Source organism: Vitis vinifera, chromosome 15 (genome assembly GCF_030704535.1).
Source record: "Vitis vinifera cultivar Pinot Noir 40024 chromosome 15, ASM3070453v1".
NCBI lineage: Eukaryota > Viridiplantae > Streptophyta > Magnoliopsida > Vitales > Vitaceae > Vitis > Vitis vinifera.
The window spans coordinates 13,383,206-13,401,405 of NC_081819.1; the positions used below are offsets into that span (position 1 = coordinate 13,383,206).

At 35.6% G+C, this 18,200-nt stretch overlaps 2 long non-coding RNA genes across 2 annotated transcripts; both read left to right on the forward strand.

Moving 5' to 3' along the window:
• Nucleotides 1-11,151: 11,151 nt before the first annotated feature.
• On the forward strand, nucleotides 11,152-11,982 carry LOC109124060 (uncharacterized). Its single transcript, XR_002031953.2, has 3 exons — nucleotides 11,152-11,492; nucleotides 11,624-11,828; nucleotides 11,909-11,982. It is a non-coding gene; the product is annotated as an uncharacterized LOC109124060 (long non-coding RNA).
• Nucleotides 11,983-11,998: 16 nt separating this feature from the next.
• Nucleotides 11,999-12,390, forward strand: LOC132255218 (uncharacterized). The gene is made up of 2 exons (XR_009467880.1): nucleotides 11,999-12,087; nucleotides 12,181-12,390. It is a non-coding gene; the product is annotated as an uncharacterized LOC132255218 (long non-coding RNA).
• Nucleotides 12,391-18,200: the final 5,810 nt, after the last annotated feature.

Genomic DNA, 18,200 nt, shown 5'->3' on the forward strand with positions numbered 1-18,200 from the left:
CCTATCATTCGCCTCACAACAAAAGAGGTACAAGCCTGAATGGCAAATGCCTTCGCTCCGACATTTGCCCATTTTTCTCCATATGTCTTTTTGCTCAAATATGAGCCACATACTACAACAAAATACTTAAAGGAGTTTTTAGCAAACACCCTAGACTTGCTAGAACCTTGGTATATCTTTTCTCCTTTTTCTTTTAAAGTAGATGTCGAAAGCTTCTCCTCATCTTCATTCATTGCAATTATAACTCTCAGCACAAATGCAACCAAGTCTACTTCCAAACTAACGTACTCATATGATCTAGTGAAGGCCTCTATGCTTGCAAGCATTTCCTTATAGAGGGATCTGCACAAATTTGAGTTAATCAACAACCCTCACTTGAAAGCAATGTGTGTTGTAAAGTCATCAAATTCTTCTACCTACACCAAAGTGATGCTAAACTACTTTACATAGTCCCATATACCTTCCATCTCCATCATAGTAATATTAAAGAGAGAGTCCATGTCACTTTGTTGCCTAGAAGAACACATGTACTAAGACAAAAAGGTAATATAAAGATTCAATGAATGAAGATATGGAGCTAGTTAGGAGGAAATCATATCAAAGTTAGCCCTTGTAGGCTTGTTGGGAATGCATTGCAAAGAAGAGTGCCATTCTCTTGCACTAAAATTATCACTTACTAGAAGTGTATAAGGTGATCACTAGGATCTCTCACTCCTTCATAGACATAAACCCCACAAGAATGCTAGCTTCTACAATGTTGTTAATGAACGGGTTGCTCGCAAATCCCTTCATAATATGATTAGACAATTGTTGAACGGGTTTCTACAATCTTATTCTTTGCTAAGTAGTCTACATCGTGATACTTACCCATAATAATGATCATTATACCTCTACTCATGGTTCAAAATCTCGGTCTTAAGGCGCATCAGTCTTAGCGTCTCAACTTGGTATTAGATGATACGCAAAATAAAGATAAATAAATATTTTAAAAAATATGAAATTATAAAATGTTATAATAACTATAAAAAAACAAATAAATATAATTAAATAAACTTAAAAATTAATAAAATAAAATATTATGACAATTGGAATTGTTTAATAATTTTTTAATATTGAAATTGAAAACAAATCAACTCTTCAATTACCAAACTCAAATTAACAAAAATAAAATAACATGTCACAATTATTACCACACATTAGCATTTAAAAATTACAACAATAAAATAACACATATGATCATGCTATTTATATTATTGATATTAGTAATTAAAACAATAAAGATATTAGTAATTAAAACAATAAAGATATTAATGATATTGACATTTAAAACAATAAAATAATGCAGTAACTCTAATTCTTAAACACCACCAACCCACCCATGGATAGAGAGAGAGAGAGAGGGAGAGAGAGAGAGTAAAAAAAAGAAAGAAAGAGAGGAGAACCGTAGAAAAAGCAAAGAGCTTCCTCTACAACCCACACCACCGCCAATGACACCATGGAGACAAAGTAGAGAAATGAGATATTAGCGCCTCAGATCATCATCAATGGAGAATGAGGGATCCACGAAAGTGTTGCAATCCACCCCACGATGAGGTTAGCAAAGAAATGCCCTCAACCTCCTCTTCTCATACACCTTTAAGACAATTATGGCTTGGACTAAAAAACTTTTCAAAGATTTCATTGGGATATCGTCTTCTTCTCATAGTCAATTGTGTGTCATGATTCTCGTGAAAATTTTTTCCTTTTGAAGAGAGTAATTGATTTTTCAAAGATTTCTTAGTTATGGTTATTGTTTGCTATGATTTGGAAGAAAAAATTTTAGTTTTGAGTTTAACTCAAAAAAAATTCAGTAACTCGGATGATTCGCCCAAGTCAACTTGGTATCTTGACTAAGTCAATTGAATTTAACCAAGTCTTGACTAAGTATGCCTGAAATGGTATTAGGTATTGGACTCAGCGCGAAATGAGCCAAGGTAGATACAACTCGGCCAAGTCCGACAAGTTGTATCAAACTCAATCAATACTTTGAACCATGCCTCTGCTCAATCATACCTCACTGCTATCTATGCTTTGTCTAAATAAAACTAAAATCATAAAGAAATAACCTCACACCTTTTCTTTAAAAAAAAAAAAAAAAATTGTGTATTTATTTCAAAATTAGATGCATATGCAATTTCATGATTTTTAATTGCAACCATTTTAATGGTTTAAATAATTTAAAATTTAGAATGGTAAAATTGGTGTTGAATAACCTTTCCATAGGCGCATGACTTTTAGTGTAATAGTCCTAAGATTCATAATAGTATTATGGGTACCAAGAAGTTAATAAAAGCCTCACTAATTTATACTTTATTTAATTATCAATAAACTTTAAAAAAAAAACTTTATTTAATTTATCAATAGAGGATTTTTCACTCATTTGGGCAGAAAAACTCATTTTTCCGATTATTTATCCTCTAAATTTAATTTTAAGTAATGAATGCAGATTTCTTGTGATCTGCTTTGCCTTATTTTGATTTACATGAATCCTATTTTGTACATATCATAAATGCAGATGAAAACTACTTATCTGCTAATAATATAGGAAAGCATACATTTAATACATTTCCATTCAATAAATTTCAAAAATGGAAACAAATCAAAGCAAAAAAATAAAAAATAAAAAGGGAAATTTCCAATTAATAAGAAATAAATAAATAAATCCTTCAACTAGATACATTTCTAATATATCTCTCAACACCCACTTATCTATAAATCCAAAAAACCAATTGCCCTGACATTGCACTGGCACCATGAAGAAAACTTTCTACTACAAGTTTATCCCAACCAAAGCAGAAGAAGAAATAGCAAGGAGCAGCAACACCCCATTTCAGGTCACCCGTGAGCTGGTGGAAATCAGAGATCTGCATGCAGCTCCGGTCATAGACCCCATGAATCCATGGCAGATCAAGAGGGTGGTAACCAATGCTGATATCATAACAGGAAAGATTGTTCTATCGCACCATGAGGTGTTTGAGTATATTTTCCGATACTGGACCTTGGAGATGTGCAATCACGTGCTGTCTGGCAACAAGTTTTATGCTGTGATATGGGATATCAGTGATGAGAAGTCTCCAGTTAGGTACCATAACAAGAATATATATCTGGAACAAGGGCCTCAGGATACTTATGCGTTGGGGTGGATGGATGTGGCTCGAAAGGCAAGCATAAACCCTAATGATGAAGTTGGAATATTCTGGCAAAGCAGGACTGAGACTTTTCAGTTTAAGGTACTGCGTAATGGGATTTGAATAATTAAGTAGATATGATATGAACTGAGTTGAATCATGTATGTCTGTTTGTGTGCTAGGGTTTGGTTTGGAGCCTTTGGATATCCTTTCATGATGATGAATTAATGTCTGAAGTTGGTTTTGCAGATTTATGATTTCTTTGTCTTTTACATTTTTGTGTTCTTAGATGTCAATGGAGAATCACAAGGTAAAGATACCTAATTAACAAATAATTAAATGCCTATGTGAACATCAATCTTAGATGTTTTTTTTAGAATAAAAGTATGTTTGAAAGCTAAAATGTTTTTAAGCTATTTTTAATATTTTTAAATATATTTTAAAAATAATTTTTATATTTAGTATTTTATTTGTAATCATTTTATATATTTGAATAATTATTTGATTAAATAATCATTAGAAAACAAGTCAAAACAATTGAAAATATATTCTGAAAACAACTTATTTTTTGTTCTTAAAAACATAAAACAATTTTCTGATAACCAAACGTGTTTTGTTTATTTTTTATTTTTTAAAGAATAGAAAACTAATCTTAAAAGTAGTTGTCAAACAAGTCTTTATATTCCTTTATTTTCAACTTTGATTATTTAGGATCATTTTTCATTTTTAAAATTAAAAAAAATAATAATAAATTGTATACTAAACTAGAATCTCTGGTTAAAAAAAGTATTGATTTATTATAAATTCAAGATTTAAAATAATAAAAACATCTTTGAAATGTCAATTTTTTTAAACACTTTCAAAAATCATTATTATAGCTGCGGCCAATGCCCCACCAAAGATTATGTAAATGGTCTGATTATAATACATTACTATTTTATAATTTTAAAAATAGAAAATTGAAAGTGCATTCAAATGGACACTTACACTTATCTTTCTGAAAATCAAATTAGTAAAAATATTGGGATAAGTAATAAAAAAAAAAGGAAAAAAGAAAAAGAAAAAGAAAAAGAAAAAGGGCAAGCCCGGCATTGCTTTATTTATATTCAATTGGCATTGCTTTATTTATATTCAATTGGCATTGCTATTAGCTTTGCTTAAATTTATTTACCTTTCCAAAATTAATTATATCTTTTAAACAATTGATTTTAATTCAATTTTGAAAAGAAAAAAATGGATTAGATATGGTCATAAGGATATGGATGGAGTTTTTGGGCAAAAATGATTCCTTTAAAATAAAAATTCTACAAAATAATTTCATTTTCAAAATAATTCTTGAACTTGTACTAGGCATCTATATCATAATATTGTAGTTAGTAACTATAGTTTTGAATTTTTTTTAAATAGTTAAAACCGTAGTTGGTGACTATGGTTTTAAATTTAAGCCCAAAACAACCATAGTTACTAATTATAGTTTTATGACAAAAAAAAAATTCTCATGTCACGTGGTTGTCCAAGTGGTTATGTTGCAATATTTTGGGAATTATTTTGGTAAAAGGTTTAGTTTGTATATTTCTTTTCTTCAAATACATTATTTTTGCTCAAACCTCAATATGGACACATATATGTATAAACATTTGTTTAACTAATTTTTACATTCATTTTTCTTTTGGAAAATGATTGTCTAGGTTAAAATTTTCAAGGAATATTGAATCCTATAGCAAGCATACGAATCCATATAACCCTTTGTTTAAAGTTGATAACTATTTTATATACTATTTTAAACTCATTTCATTTATTTTAAGTCTTTTACATTAAGGCTATGTTTAGTTCTTGAAAAAATTTAAGGAAAAATATAAGGAAAAGAAGATAAAGACAAAACGTAGAAGAAAAGAAAGAGTGAAGAAAAATCAAAAATAGATTTAAAGTCAATAAATTATTTTTATATGTTAGTTTAAACTTATTTCACTATTTAACACTTTGATATAAAGATTCAATATTTTTGAAATGCATGGTTTTTATTTAATTTTAATTATATTTTATTTTCTTTAGTATTTTTCATAAGACAACTACATATGGAAAAAAAAATCATTTTCCTTATTTTTTTTTTCTTTCTTTAGTACTTTCGAGAATTAAACATTACGTAAAATTAAATGTAAGAATTAATGGGACCCACGCCTTTTTTGGCCAAATTTGTTTGATTTGAGGGGAAGGTAATTTGAAAATGTATAAAATTCTAATTAATTTTAATTATCTGTTATTTTCTTTTTTATTTTTCATATTACAACTAAACATAAAAGAATCATTTCTCTCAATATTTTTTCTCAAAAGAAGAAAAATACTAAGAAAAATGATTTTCCTTAATTTGGATGATATGAAAAATAACGGGGAAATAAAATGGTAAGGAAAATATTAAATAACATATTATAATATTTTTCCTAATACTTTCCTTAAAAAATGATGAGGAAAATATGCAAGAAAAAGAAAAAAGAAAAAACTGGAGGAAAAATTTCACCAACGTCAGTAAATTTCCACTTCTAATGGTTCCCACAATGAACCATGAACATGTTTAGAAAAAATCGTTCATTGTGGCTTTCCTCTTGCTCCACACCTCCACTATAACCACTATTTATCAACCCCTTAGCCTCTTGTCCTGATAATGGAGAAAAATGCCTCTTGGGTAGGCCTTGCACCCATGAGAATCATAGGTGGAAAGCAATGAAAGCTTGAAGGTATGGTGGTTCAAGCCCTAGGAAGCTAAATGAGAAGACAGATTTAGGTCGCGCGCGCACCAGATGCGCACCAAGCGTAGGCTGCACACGCACAAGACACGCACCAGGTGCAGGTCGCTCGCACTCACTAGGCGCAGGGCATGCGCGTACCCGCATGCATCAGTCTAGAGCCCTCACGCGGACTAATCCCGCACCCATACGCTCACCAGGCCGTACCCACGCGCACACTTAGCGCACGTCCTACACATAAGGAACGTTAGTGACAATGCAGATGGAGGGTGAGGTTTTTATGAAATATAATTATCATTTATTTTAATATTCCATTATGTCTTCTCCAAATATCTTGAGAATGGCCTGTATTGCTTTTTAAGGAAGGGGTAGGTGACTCAAGGGGACACCATGGCATGACCTTGGGCGTGCCTAAGACACTTGGATGGCACACTAGCACGCACACATGGGCTCCACAACATGTGTGGTGTGCACCCCATGGCTGCAACGGCACGAGACTTAGTGCAAATTATCTCTTCTTCATGCTGACACAAGGACGCTTAAAGTCTCGTGCACTGAGCTGGTTCGAAAAGCCATGGGCACAATGCCATGGCTCAATAGGGCACTAGACATGCAACAGACTCAGACTCATGACGCCTATGCATGGCATAAGGGCACACTGCCCTATTTAAGGTGATGTAATAGCCATGGGTGCAATGCCATGGCTCAATACTGTGGATCAGTGGCTTGATGGGAAACTGAGGCAACAAGCAAGATTGGTAGTGCATGGCATGGACAAGGCAACAATGAGCCTTGACTGATAAAGGGAGTTGACACGTGCCCTAAGCCATGGACATCTTGACATGTCACGGGCTTGAGCATCAATGTAAGGAAGACACATTAATGCACCAGACACACCTAATCAGCTAATGAAAGCATGTTGCTGGTTTAGAGAGCCTTGGTTAGAGACACTTTGATGAGCATATGAGGCACCTTATGAGAAAGGGGCATCTTGTTAGGGAAATCACCAACAACTCTATGAGAAATGGCTTAAAGAAACAACAATTGGCTAGTGGCTATAGGTTAATTAGTGCAACACATGAGATGGCAGTAGCTAAAATCAGTAGCAGGGAACTAGCAGATAGCTAAGAAGTTGGTGTCTAGTGCAAAAAGACACCTCAGTTTGGAGGGGTGTCCCTAGTTGGGTGGTTATGGGTGGTTACATAATCACCAATAGGCTCTCCTGGTTTGAATTTTGAAAGGTAACTGCAGGCTGGGTATGTTATAAAAACCCCTTATAGCCTTGAAACAAAGTGTTGTAAGAATTTATTGAATGCTTAAGGGTGTAAACATTATAGCATTTGACTCTTACAAAGTGTTGAGACACTTTGAAGCGATTTTGTATCTTGTAATTGATTGAAATAACACAAGTTGGGAAGCATTCTCGTAATTACTTAGGCTTGATTACGTTGCTTTTATAAAGGCTTAAGGGAAAAGTTGGCTAAGAAACGTGTCTTAGCACTGCACACTCAATGAAAAATTTTGGGTGATTCCCAGGGGTGTGACAAGTGGTATCAAAGCAAGTCTTAGAGATGGTTAACAGTAGTGCAATGAAAGCCTGTGGGAAGGTAGTGCACCAATAGGCTCCCCTGGTTTGAATTTTGAAAGGTAACTATAGGTTGGGTGTGTTATAAAAACCCCCTACAGCCTTGCGACAAAGTGTTGTAAGAATCTATTGAATGCTTAAGGGTGTAAACATTGTAGCCTTTGACTCTTGCAAAGTGTTGAAACACTTTGAAGCGATTTTGTATCTTGTAATTGATTGAAATAACACAAGTTGGAAAGCATTCCCATAATTACTTTGGCTTGATTACATTACTTTTATAAAGGCTTAAGGGAAAGGTTGGCTAAAAAAGGTGTCTTAGCACTTCACACTTAGTGAAAATTTTTGGGTGATTATCAGGGGTGTGACAAGTGGTATCAGAGCAAGTACCAAAGATGGCTAACGGTAGTGCAATAGAAGCCTTGTGGGAAAGGTAGTGCACCAATAGGCTCCTCTGGTTTGAATTTTGAAAGGTTATTGTAGGTTGGGTGTGTTATAAAAACCCTTTACAGCCTTGAGACAAAGTGCTGTAAAAATCTATTGAATGCTTAAGGTGTAAACATGTAGCTTTGACTCTTACAAAGTGTTGAGACACTTTGAAGCGAATTTTTTATTGAAATAACCAATGGTTTGAAAATCGGACCGGACCGACCGGTCCGACCGCCGACCGGTGGTGTTTTCGGTCCGGTCTGGCTAATTAGACTGGGATGGAATCGAACCGGGGTCAGACCTCTTGAACCGGCGGTCCAATCAGTGAACCAACCGGTTCAATTAAAATATATTTTTTTTTAAACTGCATCAAAACAATGTCGTTTTAAAGGGTATATATATTCAATCTGCTGGTTGACTGTAAATCTCAAATCTGGAAACCCGAAACCCTCCCTCCCTACCTTAGTCCGCCCCCTACAATTGTTGTCGCAGTGTCAGTTCGCCCCCCACAACTGCTGCCGCCGTGCCAGTCCGCCCCCTACAACTGCTGTCTTCGTGTCAATTTGCCCCCTACAGCTGCTGCCGCCGTGCCAGTCCGCCCCCTACAGGTGTTGCCATCGTGCCAATCCGCCCCCTGCAGCTGTTGCCGCCGTGCCTCTTCGTCGACCCTCGACATCCGACCGGCCGCGACAACCAGACGACTTCCACCGACAGCCGTTATAGGCCGACAACTTGCTGCGTTGGAACTTAGAAGCCGACAAAGCTCGTCCCCTGCTGTTGTTCATCATTTTGAAAAGGTATTAACTAGTTTCTTGAATTGCAAGGCTGTCATATATTTTTTTTCCGTTGGAGAGACTCTTCCTGTTGCATATTTTATTATTTTTCATAATCTTTGGCTTTGATTCTATGTATTGATTGTATTCAGTTAAAAAACTGATGGGCAGTATGAAATAAGTGCTTAAATTAAAATAATGTTAAGTATGTTTGGTAAAAGAAAAATAATGTTACAACTTAAAATTAATAATGCCTTCAAGTAATAAATTAAAATATATAAGGGATCTATTTAGCAACATTTTTAAAAGTAGTTCTCAAAAATCAATGTTTGAGAATAATTTTTAAAAACATTTTTAATTATTTTTTAAAACAACATTCTGTTTGAGAACTCAAATATAAAAAATAGTTTTCTCAACTTTTTTTTTTCTATGAAGTTATTGTTCACATATGTAATGCAAAAATTTCCAAAATATTATTTATATTTTCAATTGTTTCTTAGAACATCCTACAAAAAACACTAAAAAACACCTCAAATTTGTTCCAAAAACAACGTGTTTTCAAAAAAAATTCTCAAAAAACTGTTTCCAATCAAGTGCTTTTAAGTTAGAAAACTTTTTTTTTGTTTTAAAGAACACAAAATTGTTTTCAAGAAATAGTTTCCAAATAGACCCTAACTTTTGCTAAATCCTAACTATCCTTTACTTTAGCTAACCATGTTTCTTTCTTCAACGTGTATATATATCAATTTAATGGTTTAGAAAACATTCAAAGTGTTGTCACCAAACAACATTAATGCTTAGAGTACAACTTAAATATTTTTTTTGATAGGTAAATGAGAGAATATATTAAAAAGCGCTAACAAAAAGGCACATCAATGTACACACAAACGAACGCCCAAAGCCTAAAATGAAGGTCTATTTGAAGAATATGTTTACCCATTGATATGTGATTGTTATAAATTGTTGATGACTTGATTATAAATAATTAATATGTGATTTTTGTTTCTAATTTGATAGAGAGAAAAAAAAATGGAATCAAACTTGACTCCATTCTCTAGTCAAGATTCAACTACCAATTTACAATCAACTAGAAGTAAAACCGATCCTACATGGGAGCATGTTTCTGAAGAAAGATATACAAATGGAAGGAAAGCTCTTATTTGTTTGTATTGTAAAAAGATTACAAAAGGTGGGGGTATTCATAGAATGAAACAACATCTTGTTGGAATGAAAGGAGATATTGGTCCATATAAATCGGTTCCTCCTGATGTCAAATTTCGAATGGAAAATTCTTTGCAAGAGTTTGTGAATTCCAAGAAAGCAACCCAAGAAGCATATGAAGAAAGAAATCCTTATGGTCCTAATGTGTCACAATTTGAAGAGGATATGGCAGAAGGTGAAGAAGAGGTTCAAGAAATGCAAAGTCCTATGGCAGCTAGTAGTGAAAAAAGGAAAAAATCAACAGCAGATAAGTATTTTGCACCAAGAAATACTCAAGGAGCTCAACCTTCCATGAGGAGTGTATTAGCTAGGAAAAAAACTACTTGGAGAGCGAATATGGTGGTTGGAAGATTCTTTTATGATGCATGCATTCCTACTCATACTGTGAATTTCTTCTACTTTAAGCCAATGTTAGATGCTTTATCTACAATTGGTCCTGGATATAAGGGTCTAAATTACCATTGGCTGCGGGTTAATCTTTTAAAGGATGCCAAGAAGGAAGTTCAATTACTTGTGGACTCTTATCGTGCAATTTGGGTAAAAGTTGGGTGTATTATAATGGGTGATGGTTGGACAGATAATAGACAAAGAACACTCATCAACTTCCTTGTGTATTGTCCTGAAGGAATATCATTTGTGAAATCTGTTGATGCTTCGGACATTGTCAAGGATGCAAGTAATTTGTTTCTGTTATTTGATGAGGTGATTGAATGGGTGGGTCCACTCAATGTAGTTCATATTGTGACTGATAATGCTGCAAATTATGTGGTCGCGGGGAAATTGATTTCTCAGAAGAATAAACACATCAATTAGTCACCTTGTGCAGCTCATTGTCTTAATTTGATCTTTAAGGATATTGGTAAGATGAATCATGTTGCTGAACTTGTAAGATGTGCATCAAAGGTGACAATTTTTGTGTATAATCATGTTGCTTTGTTAAGTTGGTTGAGAAAAAGAGAAGGATGGACAGAGATTCTACAACCTGGTGCAACTCGCTTTGCTACTACATTCATTGCACTCAAGAGTCTTCATGATCATAAACATGACTTGCAAGCTTTGGTGACTAGTAAGTTCTTTGTGGACTCTAGATAGTCAAAGGATAATAAAAGTAAAGTTGCAGTTTCCATCATCTTGGATAATAGATTTTGGAATGATTGTTTGATTGTTGTGAATCTTATGTCTCCACTAATGAACTTATTGCGTATTGTTGATTGTGATGTGAAACCTTCGATGGGATATGTGTATGAAGGCATGTATAGGGTTCGTTTGGGCATAAAGAAATTTTTTAACCACAACAAAAGACTATACAAGCCTTATATAGAGATCATAAAGCAACGTTGGGATCAACAACTGCAGAAAAACATTCATTCAACAGTTTATTGGTTTAATCCATGTTTCCAATATGATCAAGAAAACTTTTGTAATAAGCCAACTGTTATTGGAGGTGTCATGGATGTTATTGATCAGAAAGTTCTGAAAGGCAAGCTTGAAACAATGAATGAAATGAAGTTGTTTCGTGATTGATTAGGAAGTTTTGGAAGAGACCTTGCTTATTCTTCACGTGAAGTACTTCAACCTGGTAAAAGATATTTTCATTTATTAGTGTGTTTGTTCTTTTTTATTAGTTACCTACTTACTATTTAATATTTTAAACTTGCTAATGTGTTTTATTTTTTATTTTTCTTATTTTTAATGTGAAATGGTAACTAGATGAATGGTGGAGGCTACATGGATATAGTGCACCACATTTGCAAAAGTTGGCCATTCAAATATTGAGCCAAACTGCATCGTCTTCTGGATGTGAGAGGAATTGGAGTGTCTTTGAACGTATACATACCAAAAGAAGGAATAGATTAGAACATCAAAGGCTTAATGATCTTGTATACATTCATTACAATTTTCGGCTAAAAAATCGGTATAAATGCTTTCTTAGTTGTTTTGAATTTAAATTATTTTATTCATAATTATGAATAATTATATGTTTTTCTTTTTTAGGTTTTATAACAAGAAAAGAATTTATGATCTCATTGACCATGCATGCATTGATGAGACCGATTTTTGGATAGTTGATGACGATTAGCCAATAGAGCTAGATGTTGAAGAATTGGAAACTCTTCTATATGAAGAAGGGTCAATTCCAATAAATGAAGAGGAAGGTTCAAGTTCTCACGTTGGTTAGTAAAATATTTAAACTTATAAAAGTTCAATAATTATATTTTTTTCTTCAAAAATGATTTTTTGTTGATATATATTCAATATTTTTGTAGATAATGAGGATGGTGGTGACGTGGCTATAGAAGGGCTTGATGTGGAGAACTTTGGTTTTCCAGATGCTTATTTTCAATCTCTATATTCCAATTTCCAAAATGAATGAAGACATGATTTTTATATTTATTAGTATGTAAAAATCTTCATGAATATTCAAACATTGACATGTTATATTTTTATTTTGAGTAATTATTTAAGTGTTGTGGACCTATGGTTGACATTTGTATTATCTATTATGGACAATGTGTTAAGTTAACAACTCTTTGATAATTTGGTTATTATAGGATAGTAATGGTTTGATTATTTGATAAATATTGAGTTTATTGACATTATGAATGTATAACATCTTATATTGTATTATAGATATCATATATGATAATTGATGACTTCTACAGGTAAAAAATTTTGTGACAAAACTCAACAAACAAAGTAGATGCTGTCAAAATTTACATAGAATTTATTACTTTTTAAATTTTTTATAATTTATAAACTAATAAAATATATATTTATGACGTCACCGGTTCGATAGCGGTTCGACCGCCGATCCGACCAGTGAACTGTGAACCGGTAACTTTTTCGGTTCAATGACCGGTCCGGTTCTGAAAACATTGGAAATAACACAAGTTGGGAAGCATTCCCATAATTACTTTGGCCTGATTATGTGGATTTTATAAAGGCTTAAGGGAAAGGTTGGCTAATAAAGGTGTCTTAGCAATGCACACTCAATGAAAAATTTTGGGTGATTCTCAAGGGTGTGACAAGTGGTATCAGAGCAAGTACTAGAGATGGATAAAGGTAGTGCAACGGAAGCCTTGTGGGAAAGGATTGCTTGGATGGAAGAAGTGTTGGGAGAATGGCCAAGTGAGGATGGTAGTGTGACCTCGTGGGTAGAGCACACTATGAAGGAAATCCAACTGCAGAGGAGTTTGCCGAAGACGCATGACCAATTCTTTGAGGAGAAGGTTGCTAGTTTGAAGGTAGATATCTAGTGCCTGATGGATCACTTCAAAAGCACTCTATAGTCTTATGGAGAAGACATTGTAGTCCTTAAGAATGCAGTGTTGCAAGGATCTTCCTCAAGCTCTAAACCCTTCCCAAAATCCGGGTCCCAGAGCCTAAGGGCTTCAATGGTAATAGGAATGCAAAAGAGTTAAAGAATTTCTTATGGGGCATGGAGCAATTCTTCAAGGCTGCTTATGTCTCTGATGGTGAGAAATTTTTCATTACTAGTATGTATCTGACTGGTGATGCGAAACTGTGGTGGCGAATGAGGATGAAAGATGATGCAAAATCTGGAAGGCCCCAAAATCATCACTTAGGAGACTCTAAAGGAGTTTAAGGACCAATTCCTCCCCATCAACACTACATGGATGGCTAGAGAGTCATTAAAGAGACTCAGACACACCAGATCCATGAGGAAATATGTCAAGGAATTCAGTTCCTTGATGTTGGACATCATGTTAAAGGATGACAAACTCTTCAATTTCATATCCAGACTATAGGGATAGGCTTGGACTGAACTTCGGAGGCAAGGGGTTCATGATCTTCCTGTTGTCATAGATGTAGTAGATTGCTTAGTGGATTATAAGATGGGTGGTGCTATCTCCACTATGCAAAAATCTAAGTCAAAATGAGGCAGAAAGGCTAACACTAGGATAAGACTTCTAAAAAGTCAGGGTGGAAAAAACTGAATAGGAAGGGTGTTGTAGTGGCCAAACCATTGGAGAAAACCACCAAATTCATGCAGCAGACCACCCGAAAGGCAAGATGATTCATTTGCAATGTCCCACACAGAGCTAGAGACTGCCTCAAAAGAGAGATACTCTTAGCCTTTGTGACTGCAAATGACAAGGGAGATTCTAACTCAAAGACCCTTCCTAGAGTCAACCCATAGCAACTTTTAAATGCTATTCATGGTGAGATTCCTGTCCAAAAGTCCTTAATGCATGTTCATGTAGTTGTGAATGGTTTGTAGGTTAAGGATATGGTAGACAGTGGTGTCGCTCACAATTTTGTGGCCACCAAAAAGGCAGCCAAATTGGGACTAAAACTGGAAGATGACACCAGTCATATCAAAACAGTCAATAGCAAAGCCCAGAAGATCCATGGTGTATCCAAGAATGTCCCTATGCAAGTTGGTGACTAGAAGGGCACTCACAGCCTACTTTGTGTGCCCTTGGACGATTTCGATCTAATCTTGGGCATAGACTTCTTATTGAAGGCTAAGGTGGCCTTAATCTCGTATCTTGGTGGCTTAATGGTATTAGATGAAATTTAGTCCTACTTTGTGCAGGTCTTGAGGGCAAAGGATGGTGATAGGGTCAACTTGAGATGTTATCTGCTATCTAGTTGAAGAAGGGTTTGAAGCAGGGCTAAAAGACCTATGTTGCAACCTTGATCGAGATCAAGGAGGGGCAATCTATGGAAGTCCCTGATTCAGTAGTCGGGATTCTAAAGGAGTTCAAAGATGTGATGCCTGTAGAACTTCCCAAAAGTTGCCACCTCGGCAGCCCATTGACCATAAGATAGAATTGTTGCCTGGAACAAAACCCTCAGCTCAAGCCCTTTACAGAATTTCCCCTACAAAATTACTGGAACTACGTAAATAGTTGAAAGAGTTGTTGGATGCAGAACTAATCTAGCCCTCGAGGGCTCCATATGGTGCACTAGTGTTATTCCAAAAAAAAGCATAATGGCTTTCTATGCATGTGTGTATACAATAGGGCCCTCAACAAAGTCACCATAAAGAACAAATACTCAATCCCGTTGGCAGCCGAGTTGTTTGACATATTGTCAAAAGCTTCATACTTCACTAAGTTGTATCTAAGATCGAGTTATCGGCAGGTGCAAATTGTAGCATGAGATGATGAGATAACCACCTGTGTAACTCGGTATGACTCATACGATTTTCTAGTAATGCCCTTTGGGTTAACAAATATCCATGCTACTTTTTGTAATTTGATGAATGGTGTCTTGTTTGATTACTTTGATGCATTTGTGGTAGTTTATCTAGACGATATTGTAGTGTATAGCCAGACTCTAACAGAACATGAAAAACATCTGAGGATGGTGTTCCAACGGTTGAGAGAGCATATGTTTTATGTAAAACTAGAGAAATGTGAGTTTACTCAGGAACAAATCTCATTTCTTGGATACAAGATCAATGCAAGCCTAATCAGAATGGATGAAAGCAAGGTGCAGGTAATTAAAGAGTGGTCAATCCCTAGCAAGTTGACAAAATTGTGATCCTTCCTCAGTCTAGCCAACCATTACAAAGGGTTCATCAAAGGGTACTCAAAAATAGTGTCTCCCCTCACTGACCTACTGAAAAAGGATAACAAGTGGGACTAAAGCATGTAATGTCAGATGGCCTTTGAAGGCCTAAAGGAAGTCATCTCCACTGAACCCGTATTGCGATTTCCAAATCTTGACTTGCCATTCGAAGTCCAAACAGATGCCTCAAATAGGGTCTTGGGTGGGGTCCTGGTGCACGAAAGGCACCCTATGCCATTCTAAAGTAGGAAATTAAACAGTGCTAAACAAAAATACTCCACTCACGAGAAGGAGATGATACTAGTGGTTCACTATCTGTAGCAATCGAGGCATTAACTGCTTGGGAGCATCTTAACAATGGTCACCGACAATATGACCAACACCTTCTTCAAAACATAGAAGAAGATGAGTTCCAAACAGGCCCGATGGCAGGAGTTCCTAACCGATTTCATGTTTGAATGGCTACATTGACCAGGAAGACACAATATAGTGGTTGATGTCTTAAGCAAAAAGGAAGTGATTGCTTATGTCACTATCCTCTCAGAAATCAACTTTAACTTCAATGAAATGATCAAGCAAGCTACGGAGCTTGATGCTGCCTATGGTAGGCTAAGATAACAAACTAAAAAGTGAGGAATCCGGAGATATTAGCTTGAGGGAGACCTCCTTTTGGCTAAAGGAGAAAGATGGTATGTCCCTAAAGGTGGCTTAAGAAGGGAACTATTGCAGGAGACTCATGATGCTCGATGGGCAGACCATCCCAGTGAAGAGAGGACTCTAGAGCATTGTTAGCCAAATTCTACTACTAACTAAAGATGGGTGAGGATGTGCAGGCTTTTGTGAGGTCCTACCTAGTTTGTCAAATGGACAAGATCGAGAGAAAGAAGGTTGTAGGGTTGTTGCAGCCCCTCCCCATTCCAGAGAAGCCTTAGAAAAGCATCTCCATGGAATTCATCACCTAATTCCCAAAGGGTCGTGACTTCAAATCTATCTTTGTTGTTATGGATAGATTTTCTAAATACTTTGAATTTATACCTACTCCTGATGCATGTCCTACGGAGAAAGCAACTAGGCTATTCTTTAGCAATGCTGTGAAGCATTTTGAATTGTCTCGAGACATAGTGAGCGATCGAGATGCGCGATTCACAGGCCAGTTCTGGATTGAGCTATTCAAACTCTTGGGTTCGGAGTTGAAATTTTCTACAACCAATAATCCTCAAAGTGATGGGCAGACAGAGAATCAATGCCTTATTGGAGGAGTATCTCCGATACTATGTGACGACAACACAAAAGAACTAAGTGGATTTTCTTGACACTGCCTAGTTGTGTTACAACCTGTAGAGGAGTTCAGCAACAAGGATGAGTCCCTTTAAATTGGCTATTAAGGTGTAGCCAAGGATGCCTTTGGAGGTGGCTAAGTAAAAAAAACATGAGGAAATAACCCTACAACATACACATTGGCTCAGTCTTGGTAAAAAATGTTCAATGAGGCTCGATATAGTTTAGAAAAGGCAGCCAGACGAATGAAGAAGTATGCAGACCCCCTTGGAATTTCAGGTTGGGGACAGGGTTCTCTTGAAATTGACTCCTCAAATATGGAAGAAGATTAACAACAAAACAAGGCAGAGAGGTTTTGACTTCTAAATATAAGGTGATAAAAAGAGCAGGACAAGTGGCTTATATGTTGAAATTACCATAAATAATTAAGTTTAACCCGGCCTTCCATGTTAGTTTCTTGAAACCATACTATGAAGACCCGGACATAGAGAAGGTGCAAACAAAGTGAGCCCCTTCCTTGGTCATGAAACAATTTGATCAAGAGATGGAGCAAATCTTGGGTCATAAGACCATGGGACACAGTAGAAAGAATCGACGAATCAATTTTCTTATTCAATGGAAGTGGACCTCAAAATTAGAAGCTACTTGGGAGAGAGATGTTACCTTGTGGCAATTTGAGAAGGCGGTTCAAGCGTACTTACAGTCGATGAGGGTGGGTTTTTCAATCTCTTAACCTCTTGACTTGATAATGGAGAAAAAACTTGTCTCTGCTTACCAATGGATGTGCCAAAAACCTGTGGAGATTACTTATAAGGAAGCATAAAATTAAGAAAAACCCGCTCACAAGAGGAAGGAAAAGCATCCTACCAAAGCTGCAAACAAATTGTTTGATCCTCAAGGTACATCGTTTTTGACAAAAAAATCAATCCCAATGGTAGCTTGCAATTACCAAAAAAGAGTATCAAGAGAATGTAACTAATTTAAATTTTTAACTCCAATAGACAAATTACCTAGATAAACATTTTTATTTTTATTTTTTTGCCATAGCCATTGGAACATTCAGCGCATTGCAAAATCGTTGAGAGGTAATACCTAAGTTTAACTAAGGTAGTACCTAAGTTAGATTAAGGTCGTACCTGAGGGCTATTAAGGTAGTACCTAAGGTACAATTATTGGTTCATCGGGACCCAATACTTTAAGAGTCTCTCATGCTTCATTTTCTACATTGTTTCCTCTGGTTCTTCAAGGGCTTTGTCGATTTAATGGTCTAGGAGAGATGTTTGGTGTTATTTCTTGCTGATAGAGCTATCTTGGACACAGATTTGCGAGTCTAGGATGCATTTGGAGGTTAGGGTTTCAATTTTTGGGTACCTACTCTTTCCACCCGAGCTCCATTTTGTTTTTCCCGGATTCCCTTGGACTCCCATGGCTTCTAGATGAGTCGAAAGACGTGTTTTGACACCGCCTT